The sequence below is a fragment of the Silene latifolia genome, chromosome X (assembly GCF_048544455.1).
Source record: "Silene latifolia isolate original U9 population chromosome X, ASM4854445v1, whole genome shotgun sequence".
Classification (NCBI taxonomy): domain Eukaryota; kingdom Viridiplantae; phylum Streptophyta; class Magnoliopsida; order Caryophyllales; family Caryophyllaceae; genus Silene; species Silene latifolia.
In genome coordinates, this window is record NC_133537.1 from 100,922,992 (window position 1) to 100,938,825 (window position 15,834).

The 15,834-nt window shown below is 36.6% G+C and overlaps 1 protein-coding gene across 1 annotated transcript in view; it reads right to left on the reverse strand.

Annotated features, from left to right (window-relative positions):
- Positions 1-15,834, reverse strand: part of LOC141617958 (protein FAR1-RELATED SEQUENCE 7-like) — a 32,258-nt gene that overhangs the window by 3,565 nt on the left and 12,859 nt on the right. The gene's annotated exons all lie outside the window — the stretch shown is intronic.

Below are 15,834 nucleotides of genomic sequence, written 5' to 3' on the forward strand. Positions count from 1 at the left end.
GTAAACATCCAAATGTGTAAGTGTAAATGTCAGCAGAAACGAAGTGTAAATGTGATGGTCTATCTGAAAGTGTAAATGTCAGCAAAAGTGTAAATGTTGTCAGAATGCTAACTCACATAAAAAATATAACAGTAAAAATGCAAAGTTGACTATAACAATTAAAAAGTGTAAATGTAAAAGTACACCAAAAGTGTAAATGTCAGCAGAAATGCAGTGTAAATGTGATGCTTTAAAAGTGTAAATATCAACAAAAGTGTAAATGTTGTCAGAATGCTAACTAAAATTAAAACTATAATAATAACAATTAAAAGGTGACTATAACAATTAAAAAGTGTAAATGTAAAACTATAGCAAAAGTAAACATACAAATGTGTAAGTGTAAATGTCGTGAAATGCGATGTAAATGTGATGGTTTAAAAGTGTAAATGTCAGCAAAAGTGTAAATGTTGTCAGAATGCTAACTCAAATTAAAGCTATAATAATAACAATTAAAAAGTGTAAATGTAAAACTATAGCAAAAGTGTTCATGTAAATGTTGTCAGAATGCGTTGATGCTACTCAAAACTCAAATTAATGAAAACCCAGCATGAAGATTTACTTCTAACAATCTTTATTTCAAACCCAGTAACAAATAATAATAACAAAAATGAACAAATTTGATGACATGCAAATTTTATCATTACCTTCATCCATCCTATTCAACTGAAAATATTAAAACGTGATTGAAAACAATGAATAAAATGAAGAAATACCATTGATGCCATCTATTATTTGCATGTTTACGTTGATTTGCAGGATTTAGAGAGAACTTTAGCTGAAAACTTCGTTTTCAGATGGAAGAACCCAGTTTTAGAGAGAAGAAAGAAAGAATAAAGTTGGAAATAAGTGTGTTAAGGAAGGAAGAATATGGGAGTGTAAACGTAGTACAAAGGATATATCTTTTTGTCCGCCAGTTTTGATCATTGGTAAGGACAATTTGCCGGAAATGTTGTCCTCTTTTCTACCCAAGATTTTCCCTTTTTTTTTTGCCTACATTTTGTAAAAAAATCTTCACCTTAGATGTTGTCCATCTAAGGGTCCTTATAAGGACTTAAAGACTCAAATGAGGTAAGGGACTCATTAGATCTCCTCTCTCTCTCTCTCTCTCTCTCTCTCTCTCTCTCTCTATATATATATATATATATATATATATATATATATATATAAATTGAATCATGTGAGGCACCCTTCTTAGAGGAAGGCAGCTGTACCCACCCTAAACCGTCGGATCTAATAACTATAGACTCACCAGATGATGCCACGTATCCCCCTATATTATCCACCACCTGCACAGCTAACAGCTCATTTACTCAATTCATTTTAGTGCGTCTCCTTCTCTCTCTTCAACTCAGCTCCATCATCTTCATCTCGTCAGTCGCCATTAACACTGTACTTCCGACCACCATTGCTACTAAGCTTTTTCATCCGCCATTATCCTCCTCAACTTAAGTATTGTCGTACTTGCAATTCCTAGTTCGTAACAAATTAATCTCAATTTCATCCATTATACGTTTATGACCTAATTCTTCAATTTCCCCCAATTCTTCTCATATTTCGTTCTAATTTACCGATCATCATCAATCTCCATAATCCGTAGCAATTTTCGAGGCGTTACATCACTCCTCTTTCCAACAATGGCGGTCTTCTATATCGTAAAGTAAGTTAATTTCTATCTCTTATTTTATTATGATTTTAATCAGTTTTCGATTGATTTCGTCTTTCAATTTCGTGTTTAATGTACTGGATTTCGTCGGAATAATATTTGTATCACTTCTCCGACATTAACTCAGGTACTTAAATAGGTAAGAAAGGTGAGCTTTCAGTCGCCATTAATAGTGAGCTTCACTTCGTCAATCGCCATCCGCCATTCACTCAGGTACTTTCGATTCAATAGTTTGTGGTTTCAATTTATCCGTACTTTTCCTTCCGTCTTCTCCAATTAATCTTATCCAAATTAAGCCAATGACTCTCTTGAAGGCTCGGGTAACAGCTATTAGGCAATAAGCCTTCAACATATTACAGATGACATTGTCTACTCTCAGTCTCTACTTGTGGTTTATTCTTCTGTATGACTAAATGTTATTCAGAAGCCTTGTTCGATTTTCACTGCAGGTCCAGCAGTGTTTCGTCCTCGGGCATATGTTGCTGCTCGATATACTCACTAAGTAGAGAATGGCCGACGGCGACCAATTCTACAGGGACTTCTGGCTATAGATCTTTCGGCAAAGGAGGTAATTTAGTTCAGAGATTGATCTTTATGAGGGCTTGTTGAGTGCTGTAATTTATAGAATAGAGCTCAAGTTCTATTAGTGTATCACTGAAACTAGGGATATTTGATGTTGTATTAAACTTGGGATATTTGACCTTGAATTCATGTTACTCTATCATTTACTCACTTCTCTTTCTCTCTCTTCAACCCATCTTTAGCTCGTCTCATTCTTCAGCTCGTTCTTCATCTCGTCTCCATCTTCAGCTCAGCTCTGTCTTCATCTTCACACTTCGCTTGCCATCTTCTCATTCAGCTTCTGACCACCATTATCACCAAGCTTCGTTCACCATTATCATCCAAAATTAGGTTATTTCTATCAATTAATTGCTTTCGATTTATACCGATTCAATTTAATTTAATACATTTTCGATCAACATTATTGAATTATTAATGGAGAATATTCAGAGTTATTGTACTGGTATTACATTAATCCTAGTTGAAATGTTGGATAAATTAATTTTGATGTGAAATGTAGTTGTGGTGTGCTGCTGTGTGTTTCAGATGTGTTCGTTTTGAGCTGTTTGCTTGAAATTCATATGTCAGTTTCATTCTGTCTTCCCTTTTCATACAAACCTCTTTGTTTTATAACTCCCTCCCTCCCTCCCTTGTCTCAATCATTTGGCTATCTTTATAGTGATTCATCATTCCAAATTCCAAGTCTTTGTTAGATCAAAGAAACAAAAAAATGATGGGAGCAACAGAGATAGCCAAGAAACTGAATCTACAACCACACATGTAAGGTGGTTTTTACTCTGAAACTTTCAGGGATCATTCTGTTTCCCTTTCCACTGCACACTTACCTCCTCACTGTAACTCTTCAACTTTCTAACTTGTCTTTACATTTTAATCATCTGATTCATCTTAATTATGTTATCTTTGATTACCCAGTGCCTCAGTGCTCTCGCAAATTTATGATAAAAAGAAAAGTGGCCAATTTAGGGAGTCATTTTGCTTTATTCCATCGTGATACAAAACCGGTCTTTGGCTCCACTTGAAATGAAAAAGTTACTTTGATTACCCATTTTCAGTTGGTCTCTCTTGTGACGGATCACAAATTGCGATCCTCCACTTGAAATGGAAAAGTTACTTTGATTACCCATTTTCATGTGTTTGGTTAAGACACCTTTCATTTCTCTATGGCTAATTAGGGAATGGAGTAGTTTTTTGCTGTGCAAGATGAGAGAAAAGGCTTGTACTTGAGATGAGATAGTTTAATTATGAGACCTATCGTACGATGAGTTAAGTCTCATACACAAGGATATCTCATTAGTGTGTATGGCAACTAATACAATTTGCTATCATGACTTGGGCATTTGGTTTTAACTAGTTTGTACCTGAATGTTGTAAGGATTCTTGTGTGAGTTTGTTGTGACAAGTTTCGAAGATTTGAGGTAGATGATACATGTTTAATTGTTTATAAGTTTAGTGGGATACTTCTGTTTAATTGGTGTATTCGACAGACAGTTTGGTTTTGGAATTATGGGTTTAGTCTGAGGGATGTCAGGGTTGGACGCTAACAATATGTCCATTATTGTATGAAGTTAGGAACCCATATGTCGGATTATTTCCTGCTTTTATCGGCATTGTCTTAATGCTCCCATGTCAAATACAGCATTGCAGCAGTGACTTTTTAAAATGACCCCAAAAATCTTCAAGATGACTTCTAGAAAATTCTATGAAATAGCTCAGGTCATTACTGCTGATGCTAGTTCTTCAAGTGAGATCAGCAAGAAAGGCATCAGAAATCGATGTCAGTGATGACGAATTTCTACAGGTCGACGACACTTCCGCAGTCCCTGTCATAATTACATCGACAAAGGTTTCAATTTTTCTTTATTATCTAGATTACTCCCTCTATCCTATTTACATCACTATTTGGACACTGGTAAAATGGCGTGAACTTTGACAGATATATTGTTGTACACAGTTCGATATATTTGAAGATATTGGCTACGGTAGTCTACATTTGTGCATGACGAGAATCAAATGAGAACAATATAAATAGGTTTGTTATTTGTTAATACATAAATAATTTTTTGACTAATATCATCTATTAGCTCAAAAGGTAGAGCATTGTGCTATTGCGCAAGATGTGAGTTCGAGTCTCATATAGATGAACAAATATAAATATAGGATTTTTATTTACTTTGGTAATGCTAATATACGTCAACAACCACTCAATAAGTTCTTATATTTACAAAATAAGGTTAAGGTTCACAAAATAAGGTCTAAGTTTCACAAAATAAGGTCCAAGTTTCACAAATCAGGTCTAAACTCAGGTGAGGCAGACTGCTTTGCCATAATTAAGAGCGCCCTACCTGACTTCAACCATTTATAACCAAGTTTCACAAAATCAACTTCTAGTTTCACAATATAAGCTCAAGGATTCACAAAACAAGATCTAGGAATCACAAAATAAGAAATACGAGATGCCGCTACTCGCTACTCTAAACATTCTTTTCAAACCAAGTATTAAGCACTTACAGATTCATTACTCAACCTGGTCCCTGAATGATTTCAGTTTGATATCTCCGTCATTGATTTAGTGTTTCATTAAATCAGGTATAGACACAATGAGGGTGAACACCTCGAACAAATTGAGGCTCAAGTTTCACACAATAAGGGCCAAGTTTCACAAAATAGGAAAAATAAGCTTCATGCCACCCACTTATGACCAAGTTTCACAAAACAAGCTTTAGGATTCACAAAACAGGCTCTAGGATTCACAAAATAAGAACAAGAGCAAAATAGGTGATTTCAACCAATTTATGACCAAATTTCACAATATTACCAAAATAAATCAAACGTAGAAAAGAATAAAACATATTTAAAACTTGAGCATCTTCCATCGTCATCATCCTCACACGTACATCATTCTCCATTCTCTACTTCTTCTATTTCTTCCTCTTCTTCCGATGTATCTCCCTGTGAAGAGTTAAACCTTAAATTAGATACTTTTTTGGAAAAATTATAGTTTCTACGAATATACATAATTAATATTAAAAAGGGACATAAAGAATGAGATTGCCATGTGAAAATTCACGTAAAACGGACTTAACTAAATCAATTTTTAAAAAAGGAAAAAAAAGAACTTGCTTCAAAACTCGAAGAAGATTTTGACCATAAAATTAATTGACAAATGGATTATGGCCTTGGTTAATATACTACATGTGTATCAGAGAGGATTCATATATTTCCTGCTTCTCATATAGTTTGCTGCTTCTGCATAGACATTTCCTTCAAATTGCAGCAAGTGAAATTTAAAGAAAAGAGTACAATAATAAGACTCACAAAACAAGCTCTAAGATTCACAAAACAACCACTTATGACCAAGTTTCGGAATATTATCTTCTAATTTCACAAAACAAGCTCTAAGATTCACAAAACAAGGTCAGAGATTCACAAAATAAGAAAAAGAGCAATTAGGTGATTTCAACCATTTATGACCAAGTTTCGGAATATTATCTTCCAAGTTCACAAAACAAGCTCTACGATTCACAAAACAAGGTCTGAGATTCACAAAAAAGAACAAAATACGTAATTTCAACCATTTATGAATAATTTTTATAATATTGCCTTTTTGTTTCACAAAATATGCTGTAAAATTCACAAAATAAGATTTATGATTCACAGAATAAGAAAAAGAGCAAAATAGGTGATTTCAACCACTTACGACCAAGTTTCGGAATATTTTCTTCTAGTTTCACAAAACAAGCTCTAAGATTCACAAAATAAGGTCTGAGATTCACAGAATAAGAAAAAGAGCAATTAGGTGATTTCAACCATTTATGACCAAGTTTCGGAATATTATCTTCTAGTTTCACAAAACAAGCTCTACGATTCACAAAACAAGGTCTGAGATTCACAAAAAAGAGCAAAATACGTAATTTCAACCACTTATGAATAATTTTTATAATATTGCCTTTTAGTTTCACAAAATATGCTGTAAAATTCACAAAATAAGAAAAAAAGCAAAATAGGCACTACTACAAATACAGGCAACCACAACGGCCCTTTAACAACGCTTATTCACGAAAATCATCAAAACACGTTGTAGAATTGATTCCGCGAATTTTACCAAACTTAATTACAACGGTTCTGTGTTGTTAACCGTTGTTATTGGTTTTAACAACGGGTCATACTTGATAAACCGTTGTTAATGAAAAAACTAATAACAACGGTTAAATTTTAACCGTTGTTAATGGTTTGGCGCCAAATTAGTGAAAAGTAATCACAACGGTTATATTAGAACCCGTTTTTAATACTTTTTAACAACGGTTGTAGACTCAATAACCGTTGTTATTAATGTTATGAAAATCTTAAGAACAACAGATTGCTTTATTCTGCTATACGCTACAAAACACAAACACAAGCTAATACTGCTTCTATATCATCCTCCATTCCTCCCTGATCGTCTCTCTGTCTTCATCTCCGTCACTGTTGTCACCGTCTTCTCTCCCTCATCGTGTTTATCAATCAGGTATATATATGTTTCTTAGCAATGCTTATAGATATAGGATTTTTTGGGTTATTATATAATTTGTTGATAATTTAGCTTAATTGCTTTCCTGAATTTCGTTTATTTGTTTGCCTATTATTGTATTTTCTGAATTAGTTGCCTATTATTACGAATGTAGAATAATGACTCGAACTTGGTTGATTGATGCAAATATGAGTGACCACAGCTACAAGGATGGTTTAGCTGAATTTTATGAATTCGTTTCGAACAATTTGAAAGGTTCTTCTAGTATTGCATGTCCTTGTGAAAGATGTGGTAATATTAGCTATATGGCTTTTCCGGTCGTTAAAATACACCTAGAAAAGTGGAGATTTAGTCGATCCTATACACGTTGGATTTTTCATGGGGAATCATTAGAGGAAGAGAATAACTCTGAAGAAGATAATGTTGAGGTACACGAAAGGCTAACTGATGATCCTGAGTTTGCCGAGTTTTTTGAGTTGGAAGAGCTGAAAGTAGCGAAGTTGAATGTTGGGTCTATAGATAATGAAGAGAATGATGATGAGTCCATTGCTTTTGAAGATGTAGGTGATGACACTAGTAATTGGGATGACCTTAACAACATGTATGAGAAGTTGTGTGAGTCTGAAGCACCTCTGTATCCTGGTTGTAAGTTCACAAAAATGTCAGCTGTGGTGAAGTTGTATAATATCAAGGGGGCAAATGGGGTGAGTGACACGTGTTTCACTACTTTTTTAGCCTTGATAAAGGAGTTGCTTCCTGATGGTAATGTTCTACCTGTTAAGACATATGAGGCGAAAAAACTAATAAGAGGAGTGGGTATGAAATATGAGAAAATACATGCATGTCCAAATGATTGCATATTGTATCGGAAATTATATCAAAACTTAACCAATTGCCCTAAATGTTTGGAGTGGCGTTATAAGGATAAGGAAGGGATCCCGGCTAAGGTGTTGTGGTATTTTCCATTGATACCAAGAGTCATAAGGATTTATGCGAATCCCGATGATGCAAAAATGTTAACTTGGCATGAAACAGGAAGAATAAATGATGGAAAGCTAAGACACCCGGCAGATGGTAAGCAATGAAATTGTTCGACGCTAAGTATCCTGAGTTCGGCAATGAACCTAGAAACTTACGTCTAGCGCTGTCCACTGATGGAATGAACCCACACGGAAACATGAGTAGCCAACATAGTACTTGGCCAGTAGTGTTGGCTATTTATAACTTACCTCCATATGTGTGCATGAAAAGAAAGTATTTGATGTTGTCGTTGTTAATTTCCGGCCCTAAACAACCTGGAAATGATATAGATGTATATTTGGAACCTCTTCTAGATGATTTGCGATTGTTGTGGGATAGTGGGATAGAAGTATTTGATGCATATAAGAACAAAATTTTCAATTTGAGAGCGATGTTATTGTGTACAATATCTGACTATCCGGCTTATGGCGACCTTTTTGGGCACACAGTTCATGGGAAAGAGGCTTGTCCATTGTGTGGGGAGGATATCGAGTCTGAATACTTGAAGTCTTCTCGTAAGTATGTGTATATGGGAAATAGGAGGTTCTTGTATCATGACCATTGTTATCGCAAGATGCAGAAAGCATTCAATGGAAAACAAGACCTTCGTCAACCTCCTAGAATTTTGAGTGGGCATGAAGTTTATCAGAAAGTAAAGCATATTGAGATAGATTATGGGAAGAAGAGCGGCTCTAAATTGTCTACTCGTGGGTATAAGAAAAGATCCATATTTTTTGATAAACTTCCATATTGGCCTGACCTGGAGGTCATGCATTGCCTCGATTTCATGCACATTGAGAAAAATGTCTGTGATAATATTATCAATACCCTTCTGAATGTTCCTGGTAAAACAAAGGATAACGCCGCAGCTAGGGAAGATATGAAAATGATGGGTATTAGGCTAGAGTTGACACCACAGAAGAGAGGTAATCGTACATTTTTACCGCCAGCAGCTTATACCCTTTCACGGAATGAGAAAAAAGAGTTATGTGCATGCTTGAATGGAATTAAAGTGCCACATGGTTATTCGTCGAACATCAAAAGCCTAGTGTCGATGCAAGACCTAAAACTCACCGGGTAAAGTCACATGATTGTCACACTTTGATGCAACAATTACTTCCTGTGGCTATTCGTTCCATTTTACCTGAAAAGGTAAGATATGCTATAACTAGATTATGTCTCTTCTTCCAGTCCATATGCGAGAAAGTCATCGATCCCGATGACGCGGATTCATTGCAGGACCTCGTTGTAACCTCTCTTTGTCAGTTGGAAATGTATTTTCCACCCTCTTTCTTCACTATCATGATTCATCTGACCATTCACTTGGTTAGGGAAATTTTGTACCTTGGGCCCGTGTACTTGAGATACCAATATCCTTTCGAAAGATTGATGAAAGTCTACAAGGACTATACATCTAATCAGTATCGTCTGGAAGGTTGTATTGCTGAACGCGTTATTTTAGACGAAGCTCTTTCATATTGTTACGCTCATCTCTCCCCTGAGGAGTTGATTGGCGTTCCAAAGAATCGTCATAGTGACTGGATGACCGGAAAAGGTATTAGGGGCCGGGTTGAAAAAATTGTGACACGTGAAATGTTGCATTTAGCACACACGTATGTGCTAAACAACGAAGATGAGGTGCAACCTTAAATTCAACAACACAAAGATGAGCTCAAATACGATCACCCAAACAAGACCGAGAAGTGGATTGCGAACGAGCATACGAAGACGTTTGCAGAGTGGTTTAGGAATATTGTCTTAGAGTGTACTGATCAAACTGGTGATGACATCTCTCCTAGGTTACTACGTCTTGGTTTAGGTCCAAATGCCAGGGTCACCTTTAACAACAGTTTTGCTATTAATGGATATACTTTCTACACCCGCGAGCAAGATGAGTTGAGCACAATACAAAATAGTGGTGTGAGTTCTGAATTTGAGGCAATGCACTTTGCTACTTCAAAAGATAAAAAGCCTATTTGGGGAAAATGCCTTTATTATGGTGTTATTCAAGAAATATTGGTATTAGATTACATTGATTTCACAATGCCTTTGTTTCGATGTAACTGGGTTGATAACGAACATCCATTGTGTCCGAAAGGATAAGATGGGATTTACGTTGGTCAATCTGGGTAAGGTTGGCAATAATAAGGATGATCCTTTCATAATGGCATCCCAAGCTAAACAAGTGTTCTATGTCACCGATCCTATGGATAAGAAGTGGTCTGCATTGTCTGTCTATAAGGAGTAGAAGGAGTAGTCCATCCGATAATGGTGATGATGATCAGGATGTCGTTTTTGAGGGAATGGATCAGTCTACCACTGTATCTTATTTCGACGATGTTGACACTGATCATGAGGACACTGAAAGCATCTATATGCGTGATGACCATGGTGAAGGTATTTGGGTTAACGAAGAAACTATGACATCAAGAAACGTCCCGATCCTGAGATAGTTCATCGGGACACGGTGATATGGACGACCAACATTTTGAGTCATTTTCAGACCAATAATTTGATGGTTTAATTTATTGGTAAATCAATAATGGTCATTGTTAAATAAAAATTCCCAAATTTGCATGGCATGGTAAATCCTGTAGCTTAGATATGCAAAGATGCATGCTTGCTTTGGTGTTGTCTTATTTTCTTGATCTTATTATTAGATGTGGATCTTTGGTGTTGAAATTTTGAATAATGTTGCAAAGTATGTGGTGCTTCTGTTGTTACAGTATGTATTGTTACAGGTTTGGACTGTAATGGAATTACAGTAATTTAAAAAAAAAAGGTTCAACAATAACAACGGTTATATTTAAATTACCCGTTCGTAATACTTTCAACAACGGGTGTAGTACCTCTACCCGTTGTCAATGATTTTTTTGACATATTTCATTTTGGCGTAAATTTGGTGAAAATATATTACAACGGGTATATTTTAACCGTTGTAATAAAGTTTTGACAACGGTTGACTTTTATTGACCCGTTGTTATTAACATATAACAACGGTTTTTCTTTGAGCACCCGTTGTCAATAGTTTGTCTTAATAAAAAACTAATTTACAAACCCATACAGCATACCATACACAAACACACACACAACATTAGTTCAACTGTTGGTATCCTGAGTTAATTCTTCTCTCTTCCTCGCTTTCTACATTCTCGTTGCCGGCCGTCGCCCAATTTCCGACGCCCAGATTCCGTTGCCTTCCCTTATCATCCTGCTCGTTCTCTTTATCATCATCATCATCAGGTATGTTCACTTTAATTTTGTGTTTCGTCATTAGGGTTTTAAGACGATCATCTTTTTTCTTTTTCATGCATCTGTTTGTTTTTCGTCTTCTTTATTATCTTTATCATCCCGCATCATCTACTTCACTCCTCTTATTAGGGTTTAGGATTTTAGAAGCTCAATCTGTTGTTTTAAATTTTCATTCCTATTAGGGTTTAGGGTTTTAGATAATACTCTGCATGTACGTTGTTAAGTTGTTCATTTCCAATATCATTCATATTTGGGTTTTAGGATTATCATGGGTGAAAAACGTAAAAGAAGTCAAAAGAATAATAAGCCTGAGGATAATAAGCCTGGTGAGAGGGGTGCTACGAAGTACCAGAAAGTCCTTGCGACTATATAGCTAAACAGTAGTTGGAAATAACATGGAGTGAGAAGGGTTTCCCTACTGGTCCAAATGCGGGTTATTTCTCCAGTTGGATTGGTACTTGCACAAGACAGTTTGTGCCTATCCATTTAGATGATGTTAGAACTTTGAATCCAAAATTGGCGGAGTTATACTTGGCTCGTGTAAAGGAAAGCTTTATTATACCCGATGAAAGCCATGATAAGTATTTAATGCATAAGGCAGCGGATGTCCACAGGAAGTGGAGGTGTGACGTTGCTAGGGATTGGTTGTATGTGTACAAGGCAACGGGGGAGATGCGTAAGAGCCCACCGAAAAACAAGTGTCCCACCATCAGTCAGGAACAATGGGATCTGATACCCGTCGTTGTGAGTACCAAAAATAAGATTTATAATTTCCTATTAAGACTAACCTAGGCTAGTGGTAACAGGGTCGAACCACAAGGAGGCAGATGTAAATTCTAGTTGATTTATATTCAGTCTAAGGTAACAATTGTGGGGGTTGAGTTGAGATGGTCTATAGCTAAGAACAAATAAAGATAATAAACTAAAAAGACGGTTTAACAGATAAAGAAGGGGTACTAGGATGATCGGTTTATTAAAGCTTGGGGCAAAGATACTAAACAGTCTAAATCGAACACAAGTGAGGCGGGAAACAAGAGGTCCTCTCGGTCCACTCTTAACAAATAGCATCTTTCGATCTCGCTATAGGCCCCTAATATCACTAATACTGACTCTCGTCCTGAAAAGTGACTAACGGTCTAAACTATACCTATCTTTCGATCTTAGCACAGATTAGTCGATTTAATTGGTGATCAAATAACTTTCCCTATCTTTCGATCTAATGGGTCGGTCATAAAATAAGCATCTAACTGGTCGCATGCATTCGATTCGTCAAATACAAGATTAAAATAAATTAAAACGAAGGGTAACCTCACGAGGTCAGTCGATCGACCGATAATGCCAGTCGATCGACTGACATGCGAATCAGGCCGTGTTCAATACTTTGCCGCCTATGCTAAAACTCGCCTACATCCTAGCACAAACTACTTAGCTACTCATGCTAAGGGTGAAAACAATAACAAAACTAATAAAGTAAACAAAGGAATTCATGCTAAAAACAGTAGAACAAACAATTAACATAAACAATGATAACGGTTGCGGGAATCTACTATCAATTCTAAACTATTGATAAAATAAAGATGAACTAAAAGTAGGGCAGAAGAATACCGAGTTGCAGAGGAAAGATTAGTTATTAAGAACCGAAAATCCAATGCTCAACAATCCCAAACCCTAACTAACTGTCAAGAACCGTATGCGAAAACTTAATGTAAAACTGATGATAAAACTTAGGTAAAAACTCAATTCAAACTGAATGTTTCTAGGTTACGTTATATAGCAATTAACGTAACTTCTTATTTCCTAAACCTAGCATCATGGGCTTGCGCTTCCTCAGTCTTGTAATTCTCGTCGAAATAGCGATTGGGTCGATCGATCGATGGGACTGGTCGATCGATCGGTCCTCAAAGAAACATAGAGCTTACGGAACCGATAGTTGGTCGATCGATCAAGGAGGTGGTCGATCGACAGGATGAGTCGCTACTTGCCTCTTATAAACTCGTGGATTTGTCTTTTGGGCCTTGAAATGCGCGCCAAGCTCGTTCCTTAAGCAAATACTTCTCGTCACATGCAATGCGGGATACTCGGGACGGATTTAGCTCGATTTCCATTTGCTGGATTCTTCACATTTTCGCAATAATGTACAAAAATACGGAAGTAGACGGAAATAGGGAGAAATGTAGCATAAACTACATGAATGAGCTCTGAAATGCGTGTAAAATGGGATGTAAAACATCATATAAAAGACACGCATCAAACTTCCCCAAACCAAACCCTTGCTTGTCCCCAAGCAAGAACTAGACTCGATCTAATTACCTAATGGAACGAGTTCAATCTCAGAGCGAAATGCAACTTGTTAAGCCTAAACCAATTTAATGCACAACCAACAATCAACTAGCAAATGAATCATGCAAACGAGTTATGTAGTCGTTAAAAACATGCTGAACCGCCAACTATAGAGACTTATCAAATTGGACTCTCACGAGTCGCTCAAATCACTCAATAAATACAGGTGAATATATGTAAGATAGAAAGAATTCATTTTGTAGTGACTCTCACCTAACTACGACCTATGAAGACATGCCAGCAATAAAATATGAAAGAAATCTCTATGACCGTACATATGCATTCCAACCAAACAGATGACCAATGACACATGCCGAGGTATATATGGGATATGTGAGGTATGTGTAAGAAGAGGCAAAACAATTATGGAAAAGTGGAGGTACAGGTGATCAAGCTAGTACCAAAACGGAACCCAATGGCAACATCCAACTTCTTGCTCATAATCAAACGAAACGGTGCTATAGCAAGCACAAAACTCACAATCTCCAAAATACTAAATCAATAAACTCCCCATAAAAAATAAATGAAACATGGGAGCAAAAGTCGCCAAAAGATAAGGATTAAATTATGCGAATTGATTTCTTTCTCGGATCTTCAGTCGATCGACTATAATTGGCAGTCGATCGTTGCTTTGAACAAAGTCTGAGAACTCTTTTTTTTCTTTTTTTTTTTCTTTTTCGAATCTTTTTTTATCTTTTTTTTTCGTTTCTTTTCACTTTGTTTCTTTCCTTCCTTTATTTCATCTTCCCAATAACGTCTCAACAGAGCATATGCCACCAAAAATGAGTAACAACCCCAAGAACACAGACTACTAGCTTGACAAAGGACAGGCTAAATGTAGGATGTAGTAAATGGGACAAAAAGGGATATTTTTGGCAGTGTGGAGTTTATGGGCAAAATGAATAAAGGGAAACCTCTACCACATGTGTCAACTAACCACAGACCGAATGCATACAGGTATTAAGCAGATCAAGTTCATATTTATGCAAATTAAGGAAACATGTCTCATAAAGAGTACTACTCACATTCCTAAATGAACTGGTCATGAATGTCACCAGTTATAGGCTCTAAATCTCAGAAATATGATGTAGCTTGCCAATTTTCTAAGTCAAGTCTCAAGTTCAGCAAGTAATTCAACGAAAACTCGTAGGTATGCATAAACGATTCTACTAATAAAATGTTAATCTAGCAAGGCTCAGGCAAAACAGGTGCAAATGCAAAATCATCATGGAAATACTACCGATCCGACTCGACCTATATGCGAAAATAAACGTGCATTTTATGGAAATTTTTGAAATTTTTCAAATTTTTTTTTTTGAATTTTTGTATAAATGGATGAAATGGAATAAAACAATGCAAAACAGAATTAAACGTGAATGCAAACAAGTGATATGCGACGCAAAACCCTTCCCCAAACCAAATCGCACAATGTCCCCATTGTGCAAAATCATGTAATGAAGAAAAGAGAAATGGGAATTTGCGTATATTTAAATAAATAAACATGACGTGAAGTGAAATTCGGGAACTTACAAGACTTTAAGCGCGACAAAGGAAACCTCCCCAAACCAGCGTGAGCTAGGAGGTTTCAGTAGCAAGCAGTGCTACTAACAAGAGTGCCTGAAAGACAAAAATTACCACGCATAAGACTGAGAAAACAATTTTGAAGCGGTAAATATGTGCACAAATGAGAAAACTAGAAGAAATAAATAATTGGACGGAAAAGAAAGCGGAGTAGAAAACTCCCTTAAGTCCGCATATCGACCAAACACAGCAGGGGAGAGGTCGTGAATAAGTACAGCAGCAGGAGCGGTCGATCGACCACTTAACCCAGTCGATCGACCAGGTAAACATGAACAGTGTCTCCTGGAACCGCAGATCGATCGATCGACCACGGAACGATCGATCGATCGAAAACACTTTGCAACCTCATATTTCTTCGTAATTGCTCAATGATTTGAGCTAACAAGCTCTAACTACCTGCAAGTGCACAATAATACGCGCCCAAAATTTCGCAAAACCCAGAATAAAGTCTAAAGTACTTAAGAATCCTAAACAAGCGAAATAAAATGCGAAGTTTTCGCGCACACAAAAGCAATACATAATGTCTTAACAAAGCAAATAAAATGAAGTTTATAACAAGCTCGATCAACTAATAGTTGATCAAGAAGGACCATGGTATGGCCCATTTCGTCGGCTTCTGGCTACTAGAGGTAGCCTCAATGGTGCTAATCGAGCTTTTTGCACCCTTCTTAGCTTCCTCATCCGTATGGCTCAACGGATCAGCATTCTCATCATCTCCCCAGTCAAGGGTCTCTTTGGGCTCATCGGAATCCAAGTCGGACTCCTTTGCTTTGACTGGCTCGTCATCAACTATCTCATCAATTCCATAGCTCAGGCAACCAAGACCTCCTCTTTGAATGATAGGCTTTGT